The sequence below is a fragment of the Dromaius novaehollandiae genome, chromosome 7, assembly GCF_036370855.1.
Source record: "Dromaius novaehollandiae isolate bDroNov1 chromosome 7, bDroNov1.hap1, whole genome shotgun sequence".
NCBI classification, from domain to species: Eukaryota; Metazoa; Chordata; class Aves; order Casuariiformes; family Dromaiidae; genus Dromaius; species Dromaius novaehollandiae.
This window is the reverse complement of record NC_088104.1, coordinates 30247085-30260379: the sequence shown is the minus strand read 5'-3', so window position 1 is coordinate 30260379 and position 13295 is coordinate 30247085.

Below are 13295 nucleotides of genomic sequence, written 5' to 3'. Positions count from 1 at the left end.
CCCGAACCGCAGCCCAGCAGCCCCATTCCTGGCCAGCACAAAAAAGTGGCCCTGCCATCAGTCTTGCTGCAGCCCCACCTTTCCTTTGGCAGGCCCATTGCAGCCCCACTCCACCTGGGCCTCAACGCTTTCTAGATCTCCTAACCCTAACCCTAGCCCTAAATGTAGGCTCAGGCGGGGCCCGAACCGCAGCCCAGCAGCCCCATTCCTGGCCCGCACAAAAAAGTGGCCCTGCGATCCGTCTTGCTGCAGCCCCACCTTTCCTTTGGCAGGCCCTTTGCAGCCCCACTCCACCTGGGCCTCAACGCTTTCTACATCTCCTGATCCTAACCCTAACCCTAACCCTAAGCCTAGCCCTAAATGTAGGCTCAGGCGGGGCCGAACCGCAGCCCAGCAGCCCCATTCCTGGCCCGCACAAAGAAGTGGCCCTGCCATCAGTCTTGCTGCAGCCCCACCTTTCCTTTGGCAGGCCCTTTGCAGCCCCACTCCACCTGGGCTGCAACGCTTTCTAGATCTCCTAATCCTAACCCTAACCCTAACCCTAACCCTAGCCCTAAATGTAGGCTCAGGTGGGGCCCGAACCGCAGCCCAGCAGCCCCATTCCTGGCCAGCACAAAAAAGTGGCCCTGCAATCAGTCTTGCTGCAGCCCCACCTTTCCTTTGGCAGGCCCTTTGCAGCCCCACTCCACCTGGGCCTCAACGCTTTCTAGATCTCCTGATCCTAACCCTAACCCTAACCCTAAGCCTAGCCCTAAATGTAGGCTCAGGCCGGGCCCGAACCGCAGCCCAGCAGCCCCATTCCTGGCCCGCACAAAAAAGTGGCCCTGCGATCCGTCTTGCTGCAGCCCCACCTTTCCTTTGGCAGGCCCTTTGCAGCCCCACTCCACCTGGGCCTCAACGCTTTCTACATCTCCTGATCCTAACCCTAACCCTAACCCTAAGCCTAGCCCTAAATGTAGGCTCAGGCGGGGCCGAACCGCAGCCCAGCAGCCCCATTCCTGGCCCGCACAAAGAAGTGGCCCTGCGATCAGTCTTGCTGCAGCCCCACCTTTCCTTTGGCAGGCCCTTTGCAGCCCCACTCCACCTGGGCCGCAACGCTTTCTAGATCTCCTAACCCTAACCCTAACCCTAACCCTAAGCCTAGCCCTAAATGTAGGCTCAGGCGGGGCCCGAACCGCAGCCCAGCAGCCCCATTCCTGGCCTGCACAAAGGAGTGGCCCTGCCATCAGGCTTGCTGCAGCCCCACCTTTCCTTTGGCAGGCCCTTTGCAGCCCCACTCCACCTGGGCCTCAACGCTTTCTAGATCTCCTGATCCTAACCCTAACCCTAACCCTAACCCTAGCCCTAAATGTAGGCTCAGGCAGGGCCCGAGCCACAGCCCAGCAGCCCCATTCCTGGCCCGCACAAAGAAGTGGCCCTGCCATCAGTCTTGCTGCAGCCCCACCTTTCCTTTGGCAGGCCCTTTGCAGCCCCACTCCACCTGGGCCTCAACGCTTTCTCTCTCTCCTGATCCTAACCCTAACCCTAACCCTAACCCTAGCCCTAAATGTAGGCTCAGGCGGGGCCCGAACCGCAGCCCAGCAGCCCCATTCCTGGCCCGCACAAAGAAGTGGCCCTGCCATCAGTCTTGCTGCAGCCCCACCTTTCCTTTGGCAGGCCCTTTGCAGCCCCACTCCACCTGGGCCTCAACGCTTTCTAGATCTCCTGATCCTAACCCTAACCCTAACCCTAACCCTAGCCCTAAATGTAGGCTCAGGCCGGGCCCGAACCGCAGCCCAGCAGCCCCATTCCTGGCCCGCACAAAAAAGTGGCCCTGCCATCAGTCTTGCTGCAGCCCCACCTTTCCTTTGGCAGGCCCTTTGCAGCCCCACTCCACCTGGGCCTCAACGCTTTCTAGATCTCCTAACCCTAACCCTAACCCTAACCCTAACCCTAGCCCTAAATGTAGGCTCAGGTGGGGCCCGAACCGCAGCCCAGTAGCCCCATTCCTGGCCCGCACAAAGAAGTGGCCCTGCCATCAGTCTTGCTGCAGCCCCACCTTTCCTTTGGCAGGCCCTTTGCAGCCCCACTCCACCTGGGCCTCAACGCTTTCTCTCTCTCCTGATCCTAACCCTAACCCTAACCCTAAGCCTAGCCCTAAATGTAGGCTCAGGTGGGGCCCGAACCGCAGCCCAGCAGCCCCATTCCTGGCCCGCACAAAAAAGTGGCCCTGCCATCCGTCTTGCTGCAGCCCCACCTTTCCTTTGGCAGGCCCTTTGCAGCCCCACTCCACCTGGGCCTCAACGCTTTCCCTCTCTCCTGATCCTAACCCTAACCCTAACCCTAAGCCTAGCCCTAAATGTAGGCTCAGGCCGGGCCCGAACCGCAGCCCAGCAGCCCCATTCCTGGCCCGCACAAAAAAGTGGCCCTGCCATCAGTCTTGCTGCAGCCCCACCTTTCCTTTGGCAGGCCCTTTGCAGCCCCACTCCACCTGGGCCTCAACGCTTTCTCTCTCTCCTGATCCTAACCCTAACCCTAACCCTAAGCCTAGCCCTAAATGTAGGCTCAGGCGGGGCCCGAACCACAGCCCAGCAGCCCCATTCCTGGCCCGCACAAAAAAGTGGCCCTGCCATCAGTCTTGCTGCAGCCCCACCTTTCCTTTGGCAGGCCCTTTGCAGCCCCACTCCACCTGGGCCTCAACGCTTTCTAGATCTCCTAACCCTAACCCTAACCCTAACCCTAACCCTAGCCCTAAATGTAGGCTCAGGCAGGGCCCGAACCGCAGCCCAGCAGCCCCATTCCTGGCCCGCACAAAAAAGTGGCCCTGCAATCAGTCTTGCTGCAGCCCCACCTTTCCTTTGGCAGGCCCATTGCAGCCCCACTCCACCTGGGCCTCAACGCTTTCTAGATCTCCTAACCCTAACCCTAACCCTAACCCTAACCCTAGCCCTAAATGTAGGCTCAGGCCGGGCCCGAACCACAGCCCAGCAGCCCCATTCCTGGCCCGCACAAAGAAGTGGCCCTGCCATCAGTCTTGCTGCAGCCCCACCTTTCCTTTGGCAGGCCCTTTGCAGCCCCACTCCACCTGGGCCTCAACGCTTTCTAGATCTCCTAACCCTAACCCTAACCCTAAGCTTAACCCTAGCCCTAAATGTAGGCTCAGGCGGGGCCGAACAACAGCCCAGCAGCCCCATTCCTGGCCCGCACAAAAAAGTGGCCCTGCCATCAGTCTTGCTGCAGCCCCACCTTTCCTTTGGCAGGCCCTTTGCAGCCCCACTCCACCTGGGCCTCAACGCTTTCTAGATCTCCTAACCCTAACCCTAACCCTAACCCTAAGCCTAGCCCTAAATGTAGTCTCAGGCGGGGCCCGAACCGCAGCCCAGCAGCCCCATTCCTGGCCCGCACAAAAAAGTGGCCCTGCCATCAGTCTTGCTGCAGCCCCACCTTTCCTTTGGCAGGCCCTTTGCAGCCCCACTCCACCTGGGCCTCAACGCTTTCTAGATCTCCTGATCCTAACCCTAACCCTAAGCCTAAGCCTAGCCCTAAATGTAGGCTCAGGCGGGGCCGGAACCACAGCCCAGCAGCCCCATTCCTGGCCCGCACAAAAAAGTGGCCCTGCCATCAGTCTTGCTGCAGCCCCACCTTTCCTTTGGCAGGCCCTTTGCAGCCCCACTCCACCTGGGCCTCAACGCTTTCTAGATCTCCTGATCCTAACCCTAACCCTAACCCTAACCCTAGCCCTAAATGTAGGCTCAGGCCGGGCCGAACCGCAGCCCAGCAGCCCCATTCCTGGCCCGCACAAAGAAGTGGCCCTGCAATCAGTCTTGCTGCAGCCCCACCTTTCCTTTGGCAGGCCCTTTGCAGCCCCACTCCACCTGGGCCTCAACGCTTTCTAGATCTCCTGATCCTAACCCTAACCCTAACCCTAACCCTAGCCCTAAATGTAGGCTCAGGCAGGGCCCGAGCCACAGCCCAGCAGCCCCATTCCTGGCCCGCACAAAGAAGTGGCCCTGCCATCAGTCTTGCTGCAGCCCCACCTTTCCTTTGGCAGGCCCTTTGCAGCCCCACTCCACCTGGGCCTCAACGCTTTCTCTCTCTCCTGATCCTAACCCTAACCCTAACCCTAAGCCTAGCCCTAAATGTAGGCTCAGGCGGGGCCCGAACCGCAGCCCAGCAGCCCCATTCCTGGCCCGCACAAAGAAGTGGCCCTGCCATCAGTCTTGCTGCAGCCCCACCTTTCCTTTGGCAGGCCCTTTGCAGCCCCACTCCACCTGGGCCTCAACGCTTTCTAGATCTCCTGATCCTAACCCTAACCCTAACCCTAAGCCTAGCCCTAAATGTAGGCTCAGGTGGGGCCCGAACCGCAGCCCAGCAGCCCCATTCCTGGCCCGCACAAAAAAGTGGCCCTGCCATCCGTCTTGCTGCAGCCCCACCTTTCCTTTGGCAGGCCCTTTGCAGCCCCACTCCACCTGGGCCTCAACGCTTTCCCTCTCTCCTGATCCTAACCCTAACCCTAACCCTAAGCCTAGCCCTAAATGTAGGCTCAGGCCGGGCCCGAACCGCAGCCCAGCAGCCCCATTCCTGGCCCGCACAAAAAAGTGGCCCTGCCATCAGTCTTGCTGCAGCCCCACCTTTCCTTTGGCAGGCCCTTTGCAGCCCCACTCCACCTGGGCCTCAACGCTTTCTCTCTCTCCTGATCCTAACCCTAACCCTAACCCTAAGCCTAGCCCTAAATGTAGGCTCAGGCGGGGCCCGAACCACAGCCCAGCAGCCCCATTCCTGGCCCGCACAAAAAAGTGGCCCTGCCATCAGTCTTGCTGCAGCCCCACCTTTCCTTTGGCAGGCCCTTTGCAGCCCCACTCCACCTGGGCCTCAACGCTTTCTAGATCTCCTAACCCTAACCCTAACCCTAACCCTAACCCTAGCCCTAAATGTAGGCTCAGGCAGGGCCCGAACCGCAGCCCAGCAGCCCCATTCCTGGCCCGCACAAAAAAGTGGCCCTGCAATCAGTCTTGCTGCAGCCCCACCTTTCCTTTGGCAGGCCCATTGCAGCCCCACTCCACCTGGGCCTCAACGCTTTCTAGATCTCCTAACCCTAACCCTAACCCTAACCCTAACCCTAGCCCTAAATGTAGGCTCAGGCCGGGCCCGAACCACAGCCCAGCAGCCCCATTCCTGGCCCGCACAAAGAAGTGGCCCTGCCATCAGTCTTGCTGCAGCCCCACCTTTCCTTTGGCAGGCCCTTTGCAGCCCCACTCCACCTGGGCCTCAACGCTTTCTAGATCTCCTAACCCTAACCCTAACCCTAAGCTTAACCCTAGCCCTAAATGTAGGCTCAGGCGGGGCCGAACAACAGCCCAGCAGCCCCATTCCTGGCCCGCACAAAAAAGTGGCCCTGCCATCAGTCTTGCTGCAGCCCCACCTTTCCTTTGGCAGGCCCTTTGCAGCCCCACTCCACCTGGGCCTCAACGCTTTCTAGATCTCCTAACCCTAACCCTAACCCTAACCCTAAGCCTAGCCCTAAATGTAGTCTCAGGCGGGGCCCGAACCGCAGCCCAGCAGCCCCATTCCTGGCCCGCACAAAAAAGTGGCCCTGCCATCAGTCTTGCTGCAGCCCCACCTTTCCTTTGGCAGGCCCTTTGCAGCCCCACTCCACCTGGGCCTCAACGCTTTCTAGATCTCCTGATCCTAACCCTAACCCTAACCCTAAGCCTAGCCCTAAACGTAGGCTCAGGCGGGGCCGGAACCACAGCCCAGCAGCCCCATTCCTGGCCCGCACAAAAAAGTGGCCCTGCCATCAGTCTTGCTGCAGCCCCACCTTTCCTTTGGCAGGCCCTTTGCAGCCCCACTCCACCTGGGCCTCAACGCTTTCTAGATCTCCTGATCCTAACCCTAACCCTAACCCTAACCCTAGCCCTAAATGTAGGCTCAGGCCGGGCCGAACCGCAGCCCAGCAGCCCCATTCCTGGCCCGCACAAAGAAGTGGCCCTGCGATCAGTCTTGCTGCAGCCCCACCTTTCCTTTGGCAGGCCCTTTGCAGCCCCACTCCACCTGGGCCTCAACGCTTTCTAGATCTCCTAACCCTAACCCTAACCCTAACCCTAAGCCTAGCCCTAAATGTAGGCTCAGGCGGGGCCCGAACCACAGCCCAGCAGCCCCATTCCTGGCCCGCACAAAAAAGTGGCCCTGCCATCAGTCTTGCTGCAGCCCCACCTTTCCTTTGGCAGGCCCATTGCAGCCCCACTCCACCTGGGCCTCAACGCTTTCTAGATCTCCTAACCCTAACCCTAACCCTAAGCTTAACCCTAGCCCTAAATGTAGGCTCAGGCGGGGCCTGAACCACAGCCCAGCAGCCCCATTCCTGGTCCGCACAAAGAAGTGGCCCTGCCATCAGTCTTGCTGCAGCCCCACCTTTCCTTTGGCAGGCCCTTTGCAGCCCCACTCCACCTGGGCCTCAACGCTTTCTAGATCTCCTGATCCTAACCCTAACCCTAACCCTAACCCTAGCCCTAAACGTAGGCTCAGGCGGGGCCCGAACCGCAGCCCAGCAGCCCCATTCCTGGCCCGCACAAAAAAGTGGCCCTGCGATCAGTCTTGCTGCAGCCCCACCTTTCCTTTGGCAGGCCCTTTGCAGCCCCACTCCACCTGGGCCTCAACGCTTTCTCTCTCTCCTGATCCTAACCCTAACCCTAACCCTAACCCTAGCCCTAAATGTAGGCTCAGGCGGGGCCCGAACCGCAGCCCAGCAGCCCCATTCCTGGCCCGCACAAAGAAGTGGCCCTGCCATCAGTCTTGCTGCAGCCCCACCTTTCCTTTGGCAGGCCCTTTGCAGCCCCACTCCACCTGGGCCTCAACGCTTTCTAGATCTCCTAACCCTAACCCTAACCCTAAGCCTAGCCCTAAATGTAGGCTCAGGCGGGGCCCGAACCACAGCCCAGCAGCCCCATTCCTGGCCCGCACAAAAAAGTGGCCCTGCCATCAGTCTTGCTGCAGCCCCACCTTTCCTTTGGCAGGCCCATTGCAGCCCCACTCCACCTGGGCCTCAACGCTTTCTAGATCTCCTAACCCTAACCCTAACCCTAACCCTAACCCTAGCCCTAAATGTAGGCTCAGGCGGGACCGAACAACAGCCCAGCAGCCCCATTCCTGACCCGCACAAAGAAGTGGCCCTGCCATCAGTCTTGCTGCAGCCCCACCTTTCCTTTGGCAGGCCCTTTGCAGCCCCACTCCACCTGGGCCTCAACGCTTTCTAGATCTCCTAACCCTAACCCTAACCCTAACCCTAAGCCTAGCCCTAAATGTAGGCTCAGGCCGGGCCCGAACCGCAGCCCAGCAGCCCCATTCCTGGCCCGCACAAAAAAGTGGCCCTGCCATCAGTCTTGCTGCAGCCCCACCTTTCCTTTGGCAGGCCCTTTGCAGCCCCACTCCACCTGGGCCTCAACGCTTTCTAGATCTCCTGATCCTAACCCTAACCCTAACCCTAACCCTAGCCCTAAATGTAGGCTCAGGCGGGGCCCGAACCGCAGCCCAGCAGCCCCATTCCTGGCCCGCACAAAGAAGTGGCCCTGCCATCAGTCTTGCTGCAGCCCCACCTTTCCTTTGGCAGGCCCTTTGCAGCCCCACTCCACCTGGGCCTCAACGCTTTCTAGATCTCCTAACCCTAACCCTAACCCTAACCCTAACCCTAGCCCTAAATGTAGTCTCAGGCGGGGCCCGAACCGCAGCCCAGCAGCCCCATTCCTGGCCCGCACAAAAAAGTGGCCCTGCAATCAGTCTTGCTGCAGCCCCACCTTTCCTTTGGCAGGCCCATTGCAGCCCCACTCCACCTGGGCCTCAACGCTTTCTAGATCTCCTAACCCTAACCCTAACCCTAAGCTTAACCCTAGCCCTAAATGTAGGCTCAGGCGGGGCCGAACAACAGCCCAGCAGCCCCATTCCTGGCCCGCACAAAGGAGTGGCCCTGCGATCAGTCTTGCTGCAGCCCCACCTTTCCTTTGGCAGGCCCTTTGCAGCCCCACTCCACCTGGGCCTCAACGCTTTCTAGATCTCCTAACCCTAACCCTAACCCTAACCCTAAGCCTAGCCCTAAATGTAGGCTCAGGCGGGGCCCGAACCGCAGCCCAGCAGCCCCATTCCTGGCCCGCACAAAAAAGTGGCCCTGCCATCAGTCTTGCTGCAGCCCCACCTTTCCTTTGGCAGGCCCTTTGCAGCCCCACTCCACCTGGGCCTCAATGCTTTCTAGATCTCCTAAACCTAAACCTAACCCTAACCCTAACCCTAGCCCTAAATGTAGGCTCAGGCGGGGCCCGAACCGCAGCCCAGCAGCCCCATTCCTGGCCCGCACAAAGAAGTGGCCCTGCCATCAGTCTTGCTGCAGCCCCACCTTTCCTTTGGCAGGCCCTTTGCAGCCCCACTCCACCTGGGCCTCAACGCTTTCTAGATCTCCTAACCCTAACCCTAACCCTAACCCTAACCCTAGCCCTAAATGTAGGCTCAGGCGGGGCCCGAACCGCAGCCCAGCAGCCCCATTCCTGGCCCGCACAAAGAAGTGGCCCTGCCATCAGTCTTGCTGCAGCCCCACCTTTCCTTTGGCAGGCCCTTTGCAGCCCCACTCCACCTGGGCCTCAACGCTTTCTAGATCTCCTAACCCTAACCCTAACCCTAACCCTAAGCCTAGCCCTAAATGTAGGCTCAGGCGGGGCCGAACAACAGCCCAGCAGCCCCATTCCTGGCCCGCACAAAAAAGTGGCCCTGCGATCAGTCTTGCTGCAGCCCCACCTTTCCTTTGGCAGGCCCTTTGCAGCCCCACTCCACCTGGGCCTCAACGCTTTCTAGATCTCCTAAACCTAACCCTAACCCTAACCCTAAGCCTAGCCCTAAATGTAGGCTCAGGCAGGGCCCGAACCGCAGCCCAGCAGCCCCATTCCTGGCCCGCACAAAGAAGTGGCCCTGCCATCAGTCTTGCTGCAGCCCCACCTTTCCTTTGGCAGGCCCTTTGCAGCCCCACTCCACCTGGGCCTCAACGCTTTCTCTCTCTCCTGATCCTAACCCTAACCCTAACCCTAAGCCTAGCCCTAAATGTAGGCTCAGGCCGGGCCCGAACCGCAGCCCAGCAGCCCCATTCCTGGCCCGCACAAAGAAGTGGCCCTGCCATCAGTCTTGCTGCAGCCCCACCTTTCCTTTGGCAGGCCCTTTGCAGCCCCACTCCACCTGGGCCTCAACGCTTTCTAGATCTCCTGATCCTAAACCTAACCCTAACCCTAAGCCTAGCCCTAAATGTAGGCTCAGGCGGGGCCCGAACCGCAGCCCAGCAGCCCCATTCCTGGCCCGCACAAAGAAGTGGCCCTGCCATCAGTCTTGCTGCAGCCCCACCTTTCCTTTGGCAGGCCCTTTGCAGCCCCACTCCACCTGGGCCTCAACGCTTTCTAGATCTCCTAACCCTAACCCTAACCCTAACCCTAAGCCTAGCCCTAAATGTAGGCTCAGGCGGGGCCCGAACCGCAGCCCAGCAGCCCCATTCCTGGCCCGCACAAAAAAGTGGCCCTGCCATCAGTCTTGCTGCAGCCCCACCTTTCCTTTGGCAGGCCCTTTGCAGCCCCACTCCACCTGGGCCTCAACGCTTTCTCTCTCTCCTGATCCTAACCCTAACCCTAACCCTAACCCTAGCCCTAAATGTAGGCTCAGGTGGGGCCCGAACCGCAGCCCAGCAGCCCCATTCCTGGCCCGCACAAAGGAGTGGCCCTGCCATCAGTCTTGCTGCAGCCCCACCTTTCCTTTGGCAGGCCCTTTGCAGCCCCACTCCACCTGGGCCTCAACGCTTTCTAGATCTCCTAACCCTAACCCTAACCCTAACCGTAACGCTAGCCCTAAATGTAGGCTCAGGCGGGGCCCAAACCGCAGCCCAGCAGCCCCATTCCTGGCCCAAACAAAAAAGTGGCCCTGCGATCAGTCTTGCTGCAGCCCCACCTTTCCTTTGGCAGGCCCTTTGCAGCCCCACTCCACCTGGGCCTCAACGCTTTCTCTCTCTCCTGATCCTAACCCTAACCCTAACCCTAAGCTTAACCCTAGCCCTAAATGTAGGCTCAGGCGGGGCCGAACAACAGCCCAGCAGCCCCATTCCTGGCCCGCACAAAGGAGTGGCCCTGCGATCAGTCTTGCTGCAGCCCCACCTTTCCTTTGGCAGGCCCTTTGCAGCCCCACTCCACCTGGGCCTCAACGCTTTCTAGATCTCCTAACCCTAACCCTAACCCTAACCCTAAGCCTAGCCCTAAATGTAGGCTCAGGCGGGGCCCGAACCGCAGCCCAGCAGCCCCATTCCTGGCCCGCACAAAAAAGTGGCCCTGCCATCAGTCTTGCTGCAGCCCCACCTTTCCTTTGGCAGGCCCTTTGCAGCCCCACTCCACCTGGGCCTCAATGCTTTCTAGATCTCCTAAACCTAAACCTAACCCTAACCCTAACCCTAGCCCTAAATGTAGGCTCAGGCGGGGCCCGAACCGCAGCCCAGCAGCCCCATTCCTGGCCCGCACAAAGAAGTGGCCCTGCCATCAGTCTTGCTGCAGCCCCACCTTTCCTTTGGCAGGCCCTTTGCAGCCCCACTCCACCTGGGCCTCAACGCTTTCTAGATCTCCTAACCCTAACCCTAACCCTAACCCTAACCCTAGCCCTAAATGTAGGCTCAGGCGGGGCCCGAACCGCAGCCCAGCAGCCCCATTCCTGGCCCGCACAAAGAAGTGGCCCTGCCATCAGTCTTGCTGCAGCCCCACCTTTCCTTTGGCAGGCCCTTTGCAGCCCCACTCCACCTGGGCCTCAACGCTTTCTAGATCTCCTAACCCTAACCCTAACCCTAACCCTAAGCCTAGCCCTAAATGTAGGCTCAGGCGGGGCCGAACAACAGCCCAGCAGCCCCATTCCTGGCCCGCACAAAAAAGTGGCCCTGCGATCAGTCTTGCTGCAGCCCCACCTTTCCTTTGGCAGGCCCTTTGCAGCCCCACTCCACCTGGGCCTCAACGCTTTCTAGATCTCCTAAACCTAACCCTAACCCTAACCCTAAGCCTAGCCCTAAATGTAGGCTCAGGCAGGGCCCGAACCGCAGCCCAGCAGCCCCATTCCTGGCCCGCACAAAGAAGTGGCCCTGCCATCAGTCTTGCTGCAGCCCCACCTTTCCTTTGGCAGGCCCTTTGCAGCCCCACTCCACCTGGGCCTCAACGCTTTCTCTCTCTCCTGATCCTAACCCTAACCCTAACCCTAAGCCTAGCCCTAAATGTAGGCTCAGGCCGGGCCCGAACCGCAGCCCAGCAGCCCCATTCCTGGCCCGCACAAAGAAGTGGCCCTGCCATCAGTCTTGCTGCAGCCCCACCTTTCCTTTGGCAGGCCCTTTGCAGCCCCACTCCACCTGGGCCTCAACGCTTTCTAGATCTCCTGATCCTAAACCTAACCCTAACCCTAAGCCTAGCCCTAAATGTAGGCTCAGGCCGGGCCCGAACCGCAGCCCAGCAGCCCCATTCCTGGCCCGCACAAAGAAGTGGCCCTGCCATCAGTCTTGCTGCAGCCCCACCTTTCCTTTGGCAGGCCCTTTGCAGCCCCACTCCACCTGGGCCTCAACGCTTTCTAGATCTCCTAACCCTAACCCTAACCCTAACCCTAAGCCTAGCCCTAAATGTAGGCTCAGGCGGGGCCCGAACCGCAGCCCAGCAGCCCCATTCCTGGCCCGCACAAAAAAGTGGCCCTGCCATCAGTCTTGCTGCAGCCCCACCTTTCCTTTGGCAGGCCCTTTGCAGCCCCACTCCACCTGGGCCTCAACGCTTTCTCTCTCTCCTGATCCTAACCCTAACCCTAACCCTAACCCTAGCCCTAAATGTAGGCTCAGGTGGGGCCCGAACCGCAGCCCAGCAGCCCCATTCCTGGCCCGCACAAAGGAGTGGCCCTGCCATCAGTCTTGCTGCAGCCCCACCTTTCCTTTGGCAGGCCCTTTGCAGCCCCACTCCACCTGGGCCTCAACGCTTTCTAGATCTCCTAACCCTAACCCTAACCCTAACCGTAACGCTAGCCCTAAATGTAGGCTCAGGCGGGGCCCAAACCGCAGCCCAGCAGCCCCATTCCTGGCCCAAACAAAAAAGTGGCCCTGCGATCAGTCTTGCTGCAGCCCCACCTTTCCTTTGGCAGGCCCTTTGCAGCCCCACTCCACCTGGGCCTCAACGCTTTCTCTCTCTCCTGATCCTAACCCTAACCCTAACCCTAAGCCTAGCCCTAAATGTAGGCTCAGGCGGGGCCCGAACCGCAGCCCAGCAGCCCCATTCCTGGCCCGCACAAAAAAGTGGCCCTGCGATCAGTCTTGCTGCAGCCCCACCTTTCCTTTGGCAGGCCCTTTGCAGCCCCACTCCACCTGGGCCTCAACGCTTTCTAGATCTCCTAACCCTAACCCTAACCCTAACCCTAACCCTAGCCCTAAATGTAGTCTCAGGCCGGGCCCGAACCGCAGCCCAGCAGCCCCATTCCTGGCCCGCACAAAAAAGTGGCCCTGCCATCAGTCTTGCTGCAGCCCCACCTTTCCTTTGGCAGGCCCTTTGCAGCCCCACTCCACCTGGGCCTCAACGCTTTCTAGATCTCCTGATCCTAACCCTAACCCTAGCCCTAACGCTAGCCCTAAACGTAGGCTCAGGCGGGGCCCGAACCGCAGCCCAGCAGCCCCATTCCTGGCCCGCACAAAAAAGTGGCCCTGCCATCAGTCTTGCTGCAGCCCCACCTTTCCTTTGGCAGGCCCTTTGCAGCCCCACTCCACCTGGGCCTCAACGCTTTCTAGATCTCCTAACCCTAACCCTAACCCTAACCCTAAGCCTAGCCCTAAATGTAGGCTCAGGCCGGGCCCGAACCGCAGCCCAGCAGCCCCATTCCTGGCCCGCACAAAAAAGTGGCCCTGCCATCAGTCTTGCTGCAGCCCCACCTTTCCTTTGGCAGGCCCTTTGCAGCCCCACTCCACCTGGGCCTCAACGCTTTCTAGATCTCCTAACCCTAACCCTAACCCTAACCCTAACCCTAGCCCTAAATGTAGGCTCAGGCGGGGCCCGAACCACAGCCCAGCAGCCCCATTCCTGGCCCGCACAAAAAAGTGGCCCTGCAATCAGTCTTGCTGCAGCCCCACCTTTCCTTTGGCAGGCCCTTTGCAGCCCCACTCCACCTGGGCCTCAACGCTTTCTAGATCTCCTAACCCTAACCCTAACCCTAACCCTAAGCCTAGCCCTAAATGTAGGCTCAGGCGGGGCCCGAACCGCAGCCCAGCAGCCCCATTCCTGGCCCGCACAAAGAAGTGGCCCTGCCAT